Source organism: Anolis sagrei, chromosome 5, assembly GCF_037176765.1.
Source record: "Anolis sagrei isolate rAnoSag1 chromosome 5, rAnoSag1.mat, whole genome shotgun sequence".
Lineage (NCBI taxonomy): Eukaryota > Metazoa > Chordata > Lepidosauria > Squamata > Dactyloidae > Anolis > Anolis sagrei.
The window spans coordinates 118963716-118976936 of record NC_090025.1 but is presented as its reverse complement, the minus strand read 5'-3'; the positions used below and the strand labels follow the sequence as shown (position 1 = coordinate 118976936).

General features: G+C 39.6%; 1 protein-coding gene across 3 annotated transcripts in view; it reads right to left on the bottom strand.

Annotated features, from left to right (window-relative positions):
* Positions 1-12882, bottom strand: part of KLF3 (KLF transcription factor 3) — a 48483-nt gene extending 35601 nt beyond the window's left edge. The window contains exons 1-3 of one of the 3 annotated variants that reach the window (XM_060777829.2): positions 12313-12882; positions 4740-4792; positions 2521-2676 (exon numbers count right to left, since the gene is read on the bottom strand). The gene's annotated coding sequence lies outside the window, so the exon portion shown is untranslated. Of the gene's footprint in view, positions 1-2520; positions 2677-4739; positions 4793-12087; positions 12168-12312 lie in introns of those variants that run through there. The other 2 variants (XM_060777828.2, XM_067469027.1) reach the window with 2 other exon arrangements.
* Between the last annotated feature and the right edge of the window lie 339 nt (positions 12883-13221).

Here is a 13221-nt window from a genome sequence, read left to right as displayed (position 1 = left end):
ATCCATTTGAGTTAAGGTGCAATTAGATAACTCAAGTATTAATCAAGTAGATTAGGAAATATCATCGCTGACATAAATTAGACGTTTTCTCAAGTGGTAGCCCTTCCCATGACAAACTATGTTGAAAGGGAAGGCTTTTGAAAAGTTTATGGTACCAGATACAGGGTCAGGCTATTTTTCTGAGCACATCTACTTGTACAAACCTGCCTGAGCCCAAAGTCAAGAGAGGCCCTTCTCACGGTCCCACCTTCATTGCAAGCTTGGTTAGTGGGAATGAGAGAGAAGGCCTTATTTCTTGGTGGCTGACCCTCGATTCTGGAACTCCCTTCTTCCCAGGAAAGCCAGTATGGCCCCCTCCTTATGCTTCTGGCAGCAGGTTTTGATTCAGACAGACTTTTAAAGAAGGAGGCCTTTAAGAACTAGTCATGAATAGGCTTTTAATCGGTTTTATGGGTTTTAATTGTTTTTAAAATCATTAAAATATTTACTTCTATTTTAATGTTTGCATATTTTAGGGTTCAAAGTAACTTCTGTTTTAATTTAACAGTGGTTTCCTTTGGTGACAACACAAAGAACAAGTTTCAAGAGGGAGATTATATATTGTACACCTATTACTGTTACATGCTCTTACCAAAGGTTAAACGTTTATCTCTGCTGATGAAAATTGGAATAAAATTCATGCAAGCTACACAGAAAGAGGCAAGAGCTCATGTTATTAGATCTGATTGAGATGTAAAAATCAGAGGGAAAATCAGTAAGACACAAAATTAGCATGGATATATATGAATCATGAAAAATATAAACCAAAGAAGAAGAACAGAAAGTATGAGTATGGAAAAATAGTTAAATATGATTGGATTTTTACTTTAAAATACTGTTTGGTCATTCCCTGGCATGCCAAGTCTTTCAAGCTGCATGCTGACCACAAGTACCAGACAGAAACAAACCATTTTCCCATTTTGGATTGCCTTAATATTTAAAGTCTGTACTATATTTCTGTTTAATTTACATGAATGTTATGATAGTTCCTCTTAAAGTAAATCAGCAATGATTATTAGCAGCTCTAAAAGGAAGCTCTGGCATTAGATGAAATCTTAATGAGGGAAGCATTCTATTTCTTCCTTAGAGTAAACATGTCACATGTCAAATCATGGAATGGAGGCAACCAGCCTTGGAATGAAAACATAAAATTTCAAAGCTAGTTGACATAGGCATTTTTGTTTGTTTTGAAGAGTCTCTTATGGGTTCTTTCCGGTGTTATTGTCTCTCCAAAATGCAAGATTATACAAATTTACCTTTCAGATACTGTACATATTTTCACTGCTAAAAGTTGTGAATATAAGGATCTAATACATCTATAAATGATTTTTCCTGATTTAATTTAATTTTACATCCACACTGTCATCATCAATGAAGTGCACAACTTCATTCTGATATGAGCATAATCTAATCCATTCCAAAATTGAGCTAGTGGCCTGAAATATTATTAAGATTTATTGCAAGTTCAACTGACTGCATAAATCAGTTTTACAAGCCTTTGACACACTGCAGAATTGACCTTGGGCTCATTTCCACACTGACCCCTTAGGTTGACATGGATTAGCCCTGTGGCAGCGAAACACCATACAAAGTAACATCTATCAGCCCTGTGGTGCCTAAATACAATACGAGGATGATCCAGTTCACCTGGGATCTTAATGAGACCTGTATCTGAGTTAAGCTAACAAGTATAAATGTCCAAATCCTGACATTGGGCTGTTAAACAAAACATTGATGTCCCAGATGAGTTTCTTTCACTTTCCATGAAAGCTAGCTTCAGAAATAGTGAAGTAAAATAAACTTTGGTCAGTTTCAACTGCACATGCTCAAAACCTGTTTTTGTTGTTTGTTTATCGAACAACCATCCGTATTCACTTAAGTCTAATGCGCCATCGAATCTAATTCACAACTCGATTTTCAAAACCTTGAAAACAAAAAAAGGATTTGCTGCGGAATATAATGTGTAGCAGCAAAAACTGCACTCTTTGTAATTTAGAACACCAAAGCTTCCAGCAACGGGAAAGAAAACCTTGGGATGCATCTATGTGGTAAAATGAATCCACTTTAATTGACTTGGTTCAATGTTATGAAATCATGGAGGCTGAAGTTTTACAAGGTCTTGAGCCTTCTCTGCCAAAGAATGCAGAACTACAAATCCCAGGATGGCATAGCAATGAGCCATGGCCATTATATTAGAGATTATGTCCCTCAAATAGGAGCTCCAGGTGTTCCTGAAGCAACTTCCCCTTTTGCTTTGTCTCAGTACTAAGATTACAGTATGATGCGAATCTAATGCACATTGTAATTTTGTTGAGGTCATTTAGCAAAAAAGGTGAGCATTAGAATGGAGCAAATAAGGCAATCGGTTTTGAACCACAGAACTCTGGGAAATTTAAGAAATGCAACATGTATCAACCCAGTTTTTGTAGGAAATGAAAATAATCCAAGGATTTACTTAGACTTATTACAATGTGTGCATACTGTGATAATTCCTGATTTAGGATTATGTATGAACAAGGCCCCCCTGGTGGCACAGCGAGTTAAACCGCTGAGCTGCTGAAATCGCTGACCGAAAGGTTGACGGTTCGAATCCAGTGAGTGGTGTGAGCTCCTGTTGTTATGCCCAGCTTTGCCAACCTAGCAGTTAAAAACATGCAAATGTGAGTGGATAAATAGGTACCGCCTTGGCGAGAAGGTAATGGTGTTCCATGCAGTCATGCCGGCCACATGTTATTGGATGTTATTGAATACTCCCATAATTTTTGATTATCCGGCATGCAAACTTGGGCTAATGGGAATTGCAACCCAACAACACATGTGACAGTTTGGAGCAAGGTTAAAGAACATTTTGATGGCAAGCATCATATTCACAAGTCTTGTATCTAAATTCATCCTGTCTATCCTGTCTAAACAGAACACACTGCAGACTTCCAGATGTTACTGTATCACAATTCTCATCAGCAGTAGTCATAATGTCTAATTATGAAGAACACAGGAGTTATGGTCAAGCATCTGGAGAGCCACGTAAACTGACATGGCAGGCCACATTCACCCCACAGGATTTGAGTTTAACACATGTGCCCAAGCAGATATAAACGGCCCACTATGTACATTACAATCTAGCAATCCAATGATCAACACAACAAGTGTATTGTATTACAATAATAATCTATATGGTGTTAGGTACCCAATCACATCCGGCCCTCTGTAGCCATGAATTCGAAATCCATGGATTCAAACATCCACAGTTTGAAAACATTTTTAACAATTCTAAAACATGAACTGATTATCCCACTCTACATAAGGAATGCCATTTTGCTATGCTATATATAATGGGATGAGCATCAATGAATTATCTGCCAGATTATCTGGCAGTGCAGATTTATATAATCCAGTTTAAAGCAGAAAACCTGGGATCAGATCCTGGGATATAGGACCTGTCTGGAAGGACCTTCAGTTAACCTGCACCCAAAGATGTTGGATAAATGTAGTTTCTGATTGTTTGTGAGTTACTATTAAAATAGGCCTAATACTACACCACAAGTATACCATACTATAACTTGACTTGATATTAATACTGAAACACTATAATTAAAAACAAATAAAAACAAACTTAAGTTTAGTTTAGGATAGACATGGTTTTACTGCATTATAAAAACAGCTTTGTGAATGCAGTATACAATTGTAGTTTATTTTTTCCAGTTGCTTAAGAGTTCTGGTTGCTTGAGTTCCAGTGAACTGAGAGTCTGCTGCACTAAAATTTATGGGGAAGTCCTTTTTATTTGCAGTGGGAGCATCATCTGTGCCTCAACCTTACTTTTCTGAACACAAATGATTGAATGGGGTTTTTAATTCTACAAACATTAATCTGAAATGAGAAGCATTTTAGTATGCCTATGTAAATTTAGAGTAGAGCATCCATAAAAGCCAGCCAACATACTGAGTCTTAATTTTATTATCAGCATACAGCGCGGGACAAATGGTGATTAGGTCTTTTCAGCCATAGCAAAAAAAAAAAAAAACAAACCAAACCAAACAAAAAAACTCCATGTCTTATACCTGAAATCAAGTCAAAACTTTATTTTTTGAAAAATCCCAGACATTTTAAATATAACTTTTACCAGTTTATTTTATTCTGCCACTACCCTTCCTATATATGTAATTTTAAGCTGTATATTTTAATTTTCCTATGTTTTACAAAATTCCTGGTAAAATAAAATAAAAACTAGACGTGATTGCTTTATTATAACCTTTTGTATTTGGAGCTAGATAGCTGGAAGTTTAAATCAAGGGAGATGATTTTTAAGAAAGAAAAATATCTTAATTGGTCTGCTTATATGTGACTTTAGGACAGGTTGCCCTCCCCCACGTCTTTTACATTAAATTAATTAAAAAAACATTTAAAAATGTGATTTGAAGAGCTAATATAACCAGTTTGTCAGTGAGCTATGAAAAACACAGTTAAGAAAAACAAGAAGTAAAAAGTTTTGAATTCCTCCTTTTGGCCACAAGGGAGAGGAATAGGGATGAAAGAGAATATGAGACTGAGGGTGACTGCAGAACCAAGGAACAGCATGACATCCAGATGAGGCTGTTGTGTAAGGTACACTTTTATGAACACAATGCTGTGAATCAAAATACCTCTTTATATCTCAAAAGCTATTAGACAGAAGAATGAATATATATTTTTAAAAACTTACCCAAGAGATTATCTTGTATATTACATGCAAGTATTTTCTGGGTAACTGTGCTTCTGAGGAGGAAAACAAAAACAAAGCAAAATATCATAAGTTCATGCATAACCTGAGCATATGTGACAATTTAACAATCTGTCTAAATATAAGCAAGTTTCAGCCATAAAGCACTTGGTTAAAACTAATGTATGTAACTGGTTGTCCTAGTCTGTGTTAAGACCCACAAAATCTTCTTCCATGGCCAAGTTTCTTGGTCTGGATAGTGGCTGTACAATATAACAAGCATTAGTGCAGACAACATTAGGTATCATTTGAGATACTGTTTATTAATCATAGATGAATTAATAATGTTAGTTCAGAATTTAGAGGAGATTGGTTGTAAACTTCCTTTGAACATGCATAATATGCAGAACTGGTAAAAGGTGTTTTTTCTTATATTCAGATCTGTCATACCAGCTAACAACAAATACTGAAATTCGTAGCATTCTTTTAATTGACCTTAAATTCATAATGCACCCCTTCTTTTTTTACTGATTTATAATAATATAATTTTCCATTTGAATGTTAAAGGTAAAGGTAAAGTTTTCCCCTGACATTAAGTCATGTCTGACTCTGGGGGGTGGTGCTCATCTCCATTTCTAAGCCGAAGAGCCGGCATTGTCTGTAGACACCTCCAAGGTCATGTGGTCAGCATGACTGCATGGATCTATTAACATTTGCATGTTTTCAAACAGCTAGGTTGGTAGAAGCTGGCCCTAACAGAGGGAGCTCACCCTGCTCCCCAGATTTGAACCGCCAACCTTTCCGTCACTAAGTTCAGCAGCTCAGCAGTATAACTCGCTGTGCCACCGGGGGGGGGGGGGGGGGGCTATATTTGAATGTTTGTTAACTGCTAAATGTATTTTAATTCAATTACTAGCAAAACCAAGATATTCACAGATATTCCAAGTTCTTTTGAAACTCTTCTTGAAGATTTTCTAACTACTTTCACTGCGAATGTGTCCTTGTATCCATCAGTGTACTACCATATCAGAGGAATGTTTTCCATAATATAGAAAAATGACAGCTGTCTGTTCAAAATGAAGACTCGGAAGCACTTCTTACAAGAATCTATGTGACTGTTTGTCTTGAATAGAAACAACTGAAAAGTATTAATGGTTTAGGAATACTTTGGCCTATGCATTTTGACTAACCCTGTATGACATTCTGTCTCAATGTAGAAGCTGAACACAGTGAAACTGTAAATATATTTCAATTCCAAAAGTATCAATGCCTTAATTTGTGTATAATTTTTGGCTTGCGTAGGGATTTCTTTTTTTAAAAAGGTTTCTTCTAGCACTATTGAAATAACAAATCCGATGTTCTCTGATTGCTTGGAAATGTACTTTAAATACTGTAAATCAGTGGTTCTCAACCTGTGGGTCCCCAGGTGTTTGGCCTACAACTCCCAGAAATTCCAGCCATTTTGCCAGCTGTTAGGATTTCTGGGAGTTGAAGGCCAAAACATCTGGGGACCAACAGGTTGAGAACCACTGCTGCAAATATTAGGTTTTTTTCCACATAAAAATAAAGCTGATCAAAAAACACTAAAAGTGATTCCTATAAAACCTTTCAGATGTGAATATATTTTAACACAAATTGGTGAATAGCTCAACTAAAGGATGTCCCTTTGCCGGTGGCACAATGGGTTAAACCCTTGTGCTGGCAGGACTGTTGACTGAAAGCTTGGTGGTTCGAATCTGGGAAGTGGGGTGAGCTCCTATCTTGTCAGCTCCAGCTTCTCATGCAGGAACAAGAGAACCCACCCACAGGATTGTAACCCATGCCTGGGTCCCCAGGGCAATGTCTTTGCAGACAGCCAATTCTCTCACACCAGAAGCGACTTCAAGTTGCCCCTGACATGAAAAGAACAACAACAAAGAACAGCAGATATACAGGGTGTGCAAGGATTGTTTCCAATTCAAACTACTGCAAGTTATTTTTAAAGGAGTCAAATCTGTTTTTTCTTCTTCTTTTAAAAGTCAAATTCAGGATAAGAATCCTCAATTATCTTTGAGGATAAACCACAGTACAGAATAGTGTAAGTTAATAGGTGAATGCAGGCCTTTTGGTGGTGACATAACCCAGGCATCTTAGGCAACAGTGAGTGTGTAGAGACATGATAATTCACTGGGTGGGGATTGGGAGTTGCAGGGCAGTGACAAGGGGCCGGGTCTGGGCTACTGATCTACCAGAAAACAGCCTCAAACAGGAAAGAGCACACATATGCTACTTGGAATGTATGACGCAAACCCCAGCCTTGAAACAAAGAACAGGAAACAGCTCTGCTGGCTGGGCTGGAAAGAAAGCACAGAGAAACATTTAGGTGGCCCTCTCTGACCCCTATATTCATGTGCAGCTGGATTCAAAACAAAACAAAACAGGAAAAGCAAGCAAGCAAACAAACAAGCTGGGTGTAAGCATTTAGTCAGGGAGGGGTGTGAATATAAACTACTGTCCTTACAAAGGAGACCTGCCCTTGATAAGCACTGGGCTAATATCTATACTAGACAAAGTAAACCACAACGTATATGGTGTGGCGAAAAGGGAAGGGTTCTTCAACACAGTTCAAGATAATAATTAACCCTGGACTACCTGTTCTTTTTAAACACTCTGATATTTTGAACAAGCACAAACTTTGTTCTCATAGCTCCAAGGATGGACCCTACAAAGTCCCCTCCCTCCCAAAAAATAGAAAATAGAAGGAACAGCCAATTATGACAACAGAAGGAACAGCCAATTATGCTTCATGGTACTTTTTAGCCTTCAGTCATATAGGATGTCTTTAGTATGAGATGTCAGAGCATACTAACATCTGATAGAGGCACAGACAGAATACAACACGTGTAGGAAAAGTTAACTAGAAAGAAAAATTTATACTGCCCTGAGTCCCACTGGGGAGATAGGGCGGAATACAAATGAAGTATTATTATTATTATTATTATTATTATTATTATTATCATTATCTTATTATTATACAACACCAATATATATTAAAGAAAAAAAATACCAAAACAAAAGATGAGCTGGTGGTTCATATTTCATGGAAAAGCATAGTTTATTGTTGCATCAAACCTTGGACCCATGTGCTTCCATCCCCTCTCTCCTCTTCTTAGAAAGAGGAGTTCAGAGAAGAAGCTGTTGCATCTATTTTAATTAAGCACAGCTTAATGAACTCTGGCAAATCTTAACTACTGATTCTTCGAAATATGACAACTTCAAACTGTTTGTCATGTAGCTGGCTGTTTTCAAACAGATCATAGTTAAAATTAACAACAGTTTGCAATTTAGATGCCAGACTATATTATGGTTAATTAAAAACAGAAGCAATAGTTTCAGATCTTTACACTCATTCCTATTATGATAAATCATCATTAGTTATGAAGCCTGAACTGACCCAGTCAGAGAAACTCCAGGAAGCACACTTCTGAAGTTCATTTTATATCTAGTTTTATTTATATCTAAATGCACTTACGGTATTCATTTTTGACAAGAACATATTATAAACATTGCTGCTTTATTGTGATTGATGAGATAAATATAGAGATGCCCCATACTTTGTTATGAAATTAGAGAGGCTTACAGATGTTAATTTAGATTAAGGGCCCTTCCACACAGCCATATAACCCAGAATAATATCAAGACAGAAAATCCCATAATATCTGCTTTGAACTGGGGGCCCTTCCAGACAGGTCCTATATCCCAGGATCTGATCCCAGGTTTTCTGCTTTAAATTGGATTATATGAGTCCGCACTGTCAGATATCTGGGATAAACAGAAAACCTGGGATCAGATCCTGGGATATAGGGCCTGTCAGGAAGGGCCCTTAGTTATCTGAGTCCATACTGCCATTTATTCAATTTCAAAGCAGATAATGTGGGATTTTATTCAGCTGTGTTGAAGGGGTCTAAGTTTACACTTCTAAATGACATGGGTTTTTTTTCATAACAAGAATTCCAGTTCTCTTATTTTTGTTTGTTTTCAGCTTTCAGAAATGTAAAGGACAAAATCTGCTTACTGTGCAAATTCTATGCATGTTTACTCAGAATGTAGTCCCACTGAGTTTAATGGGGTTTATTTCAAAGTAAATGTCTACAAAGAACTGCTGACTAGATTGCTATAGGCCTGTTTCTTTGGCAAAAGAGAAGGTTTATTTAATCCAACATATTACTCCAGATGTGGCAGATGGCCAACCCCTCACTATTCCATACTAGCTCTGCTTGCTGATGATGGCTGAGGATGATGGATACTGTCATGCAACACATCTTGAGAGCATCAGTCTGTAGAATGCTAAATCTCTTCTCTACTTGTTAGATTATAACTTTAGTTTTGGTCGACAACATTGGTGACCTTAAAACTTAAGACATGTTGCCTAAATAAAGAAAATGGCTTTTATTATTATGAAGCATTGCCATTCTTTAAGATTTTGCTTTTTTGTATTATCTTTGTTCCCCAGTGTAAAATTCAGTGAAAGAAAAACCTGGAAGTCTGCCTTCACTCTGACTGGGAGCAAAGGAAAGAGAAATAAGCATTCTAAAAGTTTGGTGCAACAAAACAAAGCCATTGTCTTAAAGCATAAAGAACCAAATTAAGTTAATCCGAGTTGGTCTCCATAAACTGAAGTGGACTTGATGGCAATTAACAACAACAAAGTTATCTATAGGTCAAACTAGTGGCATAATCTACATCTGATTCCTATTCTGTAATCTATCCATATAAGGAAAACATTGGAAATTATTCTATGGAAAACACGATTGAAGAACTTTTCAAGGGTTTTCAGCGCAGCTAATAAAGCTTTGCGGACTTAAAACTTTATAAAGCATCAAAGACCTCACCATCAAGGAGACCCAGATTTTCCCAGCAACTCAAAGAAATTCAGCCCTGTGAACAGTGGCGCTTCCTGCCTTTACAAAAAGTTGCACACACAACTGTGCAAGAGATACAGCTCAGATGACAGCCCACATCCAGCCCCCCAGCAAGCAGCATGAGAAGGGACAGTGTGACCGAATTCATCTATGAATTTCTGGTTTAAGAAGAAAACTCTGGAGGATTCAAGCACAATTTTCTCAAGAGGAAGTACTATTCTTATATCTCACATATGTAGCATTTAAGTACCAAGCCTGGACCTGACAAACATCCAAAATAAATAGCATCACAATGCCTTTAAGAACAAGGAAAGCAACTTTCAGAGAAGGAGGAAGCTGAAGTGTCAATAATGTTTCCAATACTGATGTTTACAGTCGTGTGCAAGATGACCCATTTACCCCAAAAGAACTTAATACTGATGGATTGTTGTGTCTTAAAAACAATAAAAACACACTGATTTCAAATGAAACCAATGAGGCTTAGACTACTGGAATACTATTGTTGCTACTTTTAACTTCTACTGAAAACATGACATCTCAAAACAAATATGGACTTCAATAGGAACATTGACATTGGAATTAATTTATTCTTCCAACCTGCAACTGAATTTAGGTACAGTGAAACAATAATACATAAAAAACAATCCAAACATGTTGGATCTTATATTCCATTTCAACAGGCATTACTTTAGATGTGACTGAGGATATTAAGTACAGTATATACAAAATTTAAGGTGAGGCTAATGGGTTTCTCTTCAAAACATGACTTTGTTGTTGCGTGTCTTCAAGCTGTTTCTGTCTTAAGCAAACCTATCTTGGAGTTTTCTAGCTGAGAGGGTGTGACTTCCCTAAGGTCACCCTGTGGGTTTCCATGGCTGAGCCAGGAATTGAACCCTGGCATCTATAGAGTTGTCGTCCAACACTCAAACTCCTTCACCACATAGGCTCCCAATACCAGCCAGCACTACCAACGTCACGATTTAAATGGACTTCCTCCAAGGATGTCATAATGGAGGCAGTCTGAGTTGAAAAAACACAAAACAAAAAGGAGCATCCCCATGCACTGCAGACTCAAATCAAGAAAAAGACACAAACCCACATGGGGCAACTTCCCTCCCCACTTGAAAAGTGGGATGCCTCCCTAAAGTGAGTTACAAAGTCCTGTCAAGTCCAATGTTGCAATGATCCCAGGTGTATGCCTGTGTATATGTGTGCATCTATATATGTGTGTATGTATCTATATGTATGTACATGTGTGCATCGATATATATGTGTGTGTGTGTATGTATGCATGCATGTGCATATATATATATGTGTGTGTGTATTTACATCAGGCATGGGCAAACCTCAGCCCTCCAGGTGCTCTGAGTCCCCTTTGGGGGAGATAGGACGGGGAATAAATATAAGTATAATAATAATAATTTGGGACTTCAACTACAATTCCTAACAGCCTATTGGTGTGCATTTATAGATCTCTGTGTGTGTATCTATATGAAAGTGCATTAGTATATATATATGTATGCATGTGCATCCATATATATGTGGGCATCACATAGACTTGGTCTAAAGTAGAACTAGAAAGTCAACCTATGTATATATGTGTGTGCACATCTGTATATATGTGTGCATTAAATAGACCTGGTTTAAACTAGAACTAGAAAGGCAATGTATATATGTATGTATGAATGTGTGTGTATGCGCATCTGTATATAAATGTGCATTGCATAGATTTGATCTAAAGTACAACTAGAAAGGCAATGTATGTATGTGTGTGTGCGCGCATCTATATGTGTGCATTTCATATTTGGTCTAAAGCAGGACTAGAAAGGCAATCTATATATGTATGTATGAATGTATGTATGTGTGTATCTGTATTTATGTGTGCATTACATAGATTTGATCTAAAGTAGAACAAGAAAGGCAATGTATGTATGTATGTGTGTGTGTTTGCATTACATAGATTTGGTCTAAAGTAGAACTAGAAAGATAATTTATATGTGTGTGTCTCTGTGTGTATTACATAGATCTGATCAAAAGTCAAACTAGAAAGGCAATGTATGTATGTGTGTGTGTGTGTATCTGTGTGTATTACATAGATTTGATCTAAAGTAGAACTAGAAGGGCAATCTATGTATCTATGTGTGTGTGTGTGTGAGTGTGTGTTTGTATTGCCTAGATTTGGTCTAAAGTAGAACTAGAAAGGTAATGTATATGTGTGTGTGTTTCTGTGTGTATTACATAAATTTGATCTAAAGCAAAAGTAGAAAGGCAATTTATGTATGTATGAATGTATATATACACACGCGCTCCTTCTCCACAGTGGCATTGGTACCTGAGGGTTTTGCCAGATGCCTCTGATGCCAGATCCCACACCTGCCAGTGACAGGATGAATGGCGCTCCCTCTCCCAGAGCCAGAGAAGTTTACAAACCCACAGCATGGGAAGCCTACCCGGAGCCAGCTGCCAAAGAGAGTCCCTGGAGAAGGTTCCACCCGGCCATCCTCAAGGAAGGGGCACGAGAGAGAGAGAGAAGTCCTCGCTCTGGGCAACTGTCCTGGAGGCGCCAGGCCTCGAGGGTCACCGTCCGTCCCCCTCCCTCCCTCCCTCCCCTCCCAGGCTCAGGACACACCAGACACGTCGCTCGCTCCCCACCTCCCTCCCTGGGAGAGACTCACTTTGGGAAACTTTCTCCAGCAGTAGGCGGAAAAGTGGCTCCTGCAGTCCGGGTGGCCCTGCTTTCCCTTGTATCTGCTCGTCGCCTTGTGTGTGTGGGGGAAACGTGAGGGCTTTCTTTCCTTCCTCACTCGAAGCCTCCTCCGTTCGTCCTTTCCTTTTTCCGTCCGCCTGCTTCTCAGAAGGCTCAGGCGCCTGGCACTCAGCAGCAGCAGCAGCAGCAGCAAGAGCGCGGTCACATGACGCCGGCGCCGCGCGCTCACTCACTCTCTCTCTCTCTCTCTGTGGCGCGCGCTGCCCTGCCAGGCTCCCTGGAAGGAAGGGAGGGAGAGAGGGAGGGAGAGAGGGAGGGAGAGGGCGGGGAGGGGCCGGGATCAGCCGGGGCAAACAGGCAGGGCGTCTCCGCTCGGCTAGGCTCGGGCGGAGGCCTCAATCCGAGCCAGGGGTCGGGGCGAGGCTTCGGCCTCCTTCCCTCCCTCCTTCCTTTCCTTCCCACACAAACAAGTCGGGCGCGCACTGACTCTGCCCTTCCCTCAGGAAGGAAGGAAGGAGGTGGGGAGGGAGGGAGAGGCGGCGGCTCCCCTCACGCTCCTAATTACCCCCAGCGCCCCGGGAGGAGGAGGAGGAGGAGCCGCCCCGCCGACAAACTCGCCCTTCCAGCTGCCTCAGCCTCCTCCTGTCAGGGAAAGAGGTGTGAGCGCCTTGCTTGGAGTCAGGAAGAGAGAGAGAGCGCAAGAGAGAGAGAGAGGCACATATACACACACGCCCTCTCGCCTTCTCTCTCCCTCCTTCCCTCCCTCCCTGCCTGGAGGCGAACCTAAAGCGGGGAAAAACAACCGCAGTCACGCCCTTCCCGCCCTTTTCTCCGCTCTGAGGGAACTCAAGGGGCCGCTTCCTTGGGTCGCCTCAGA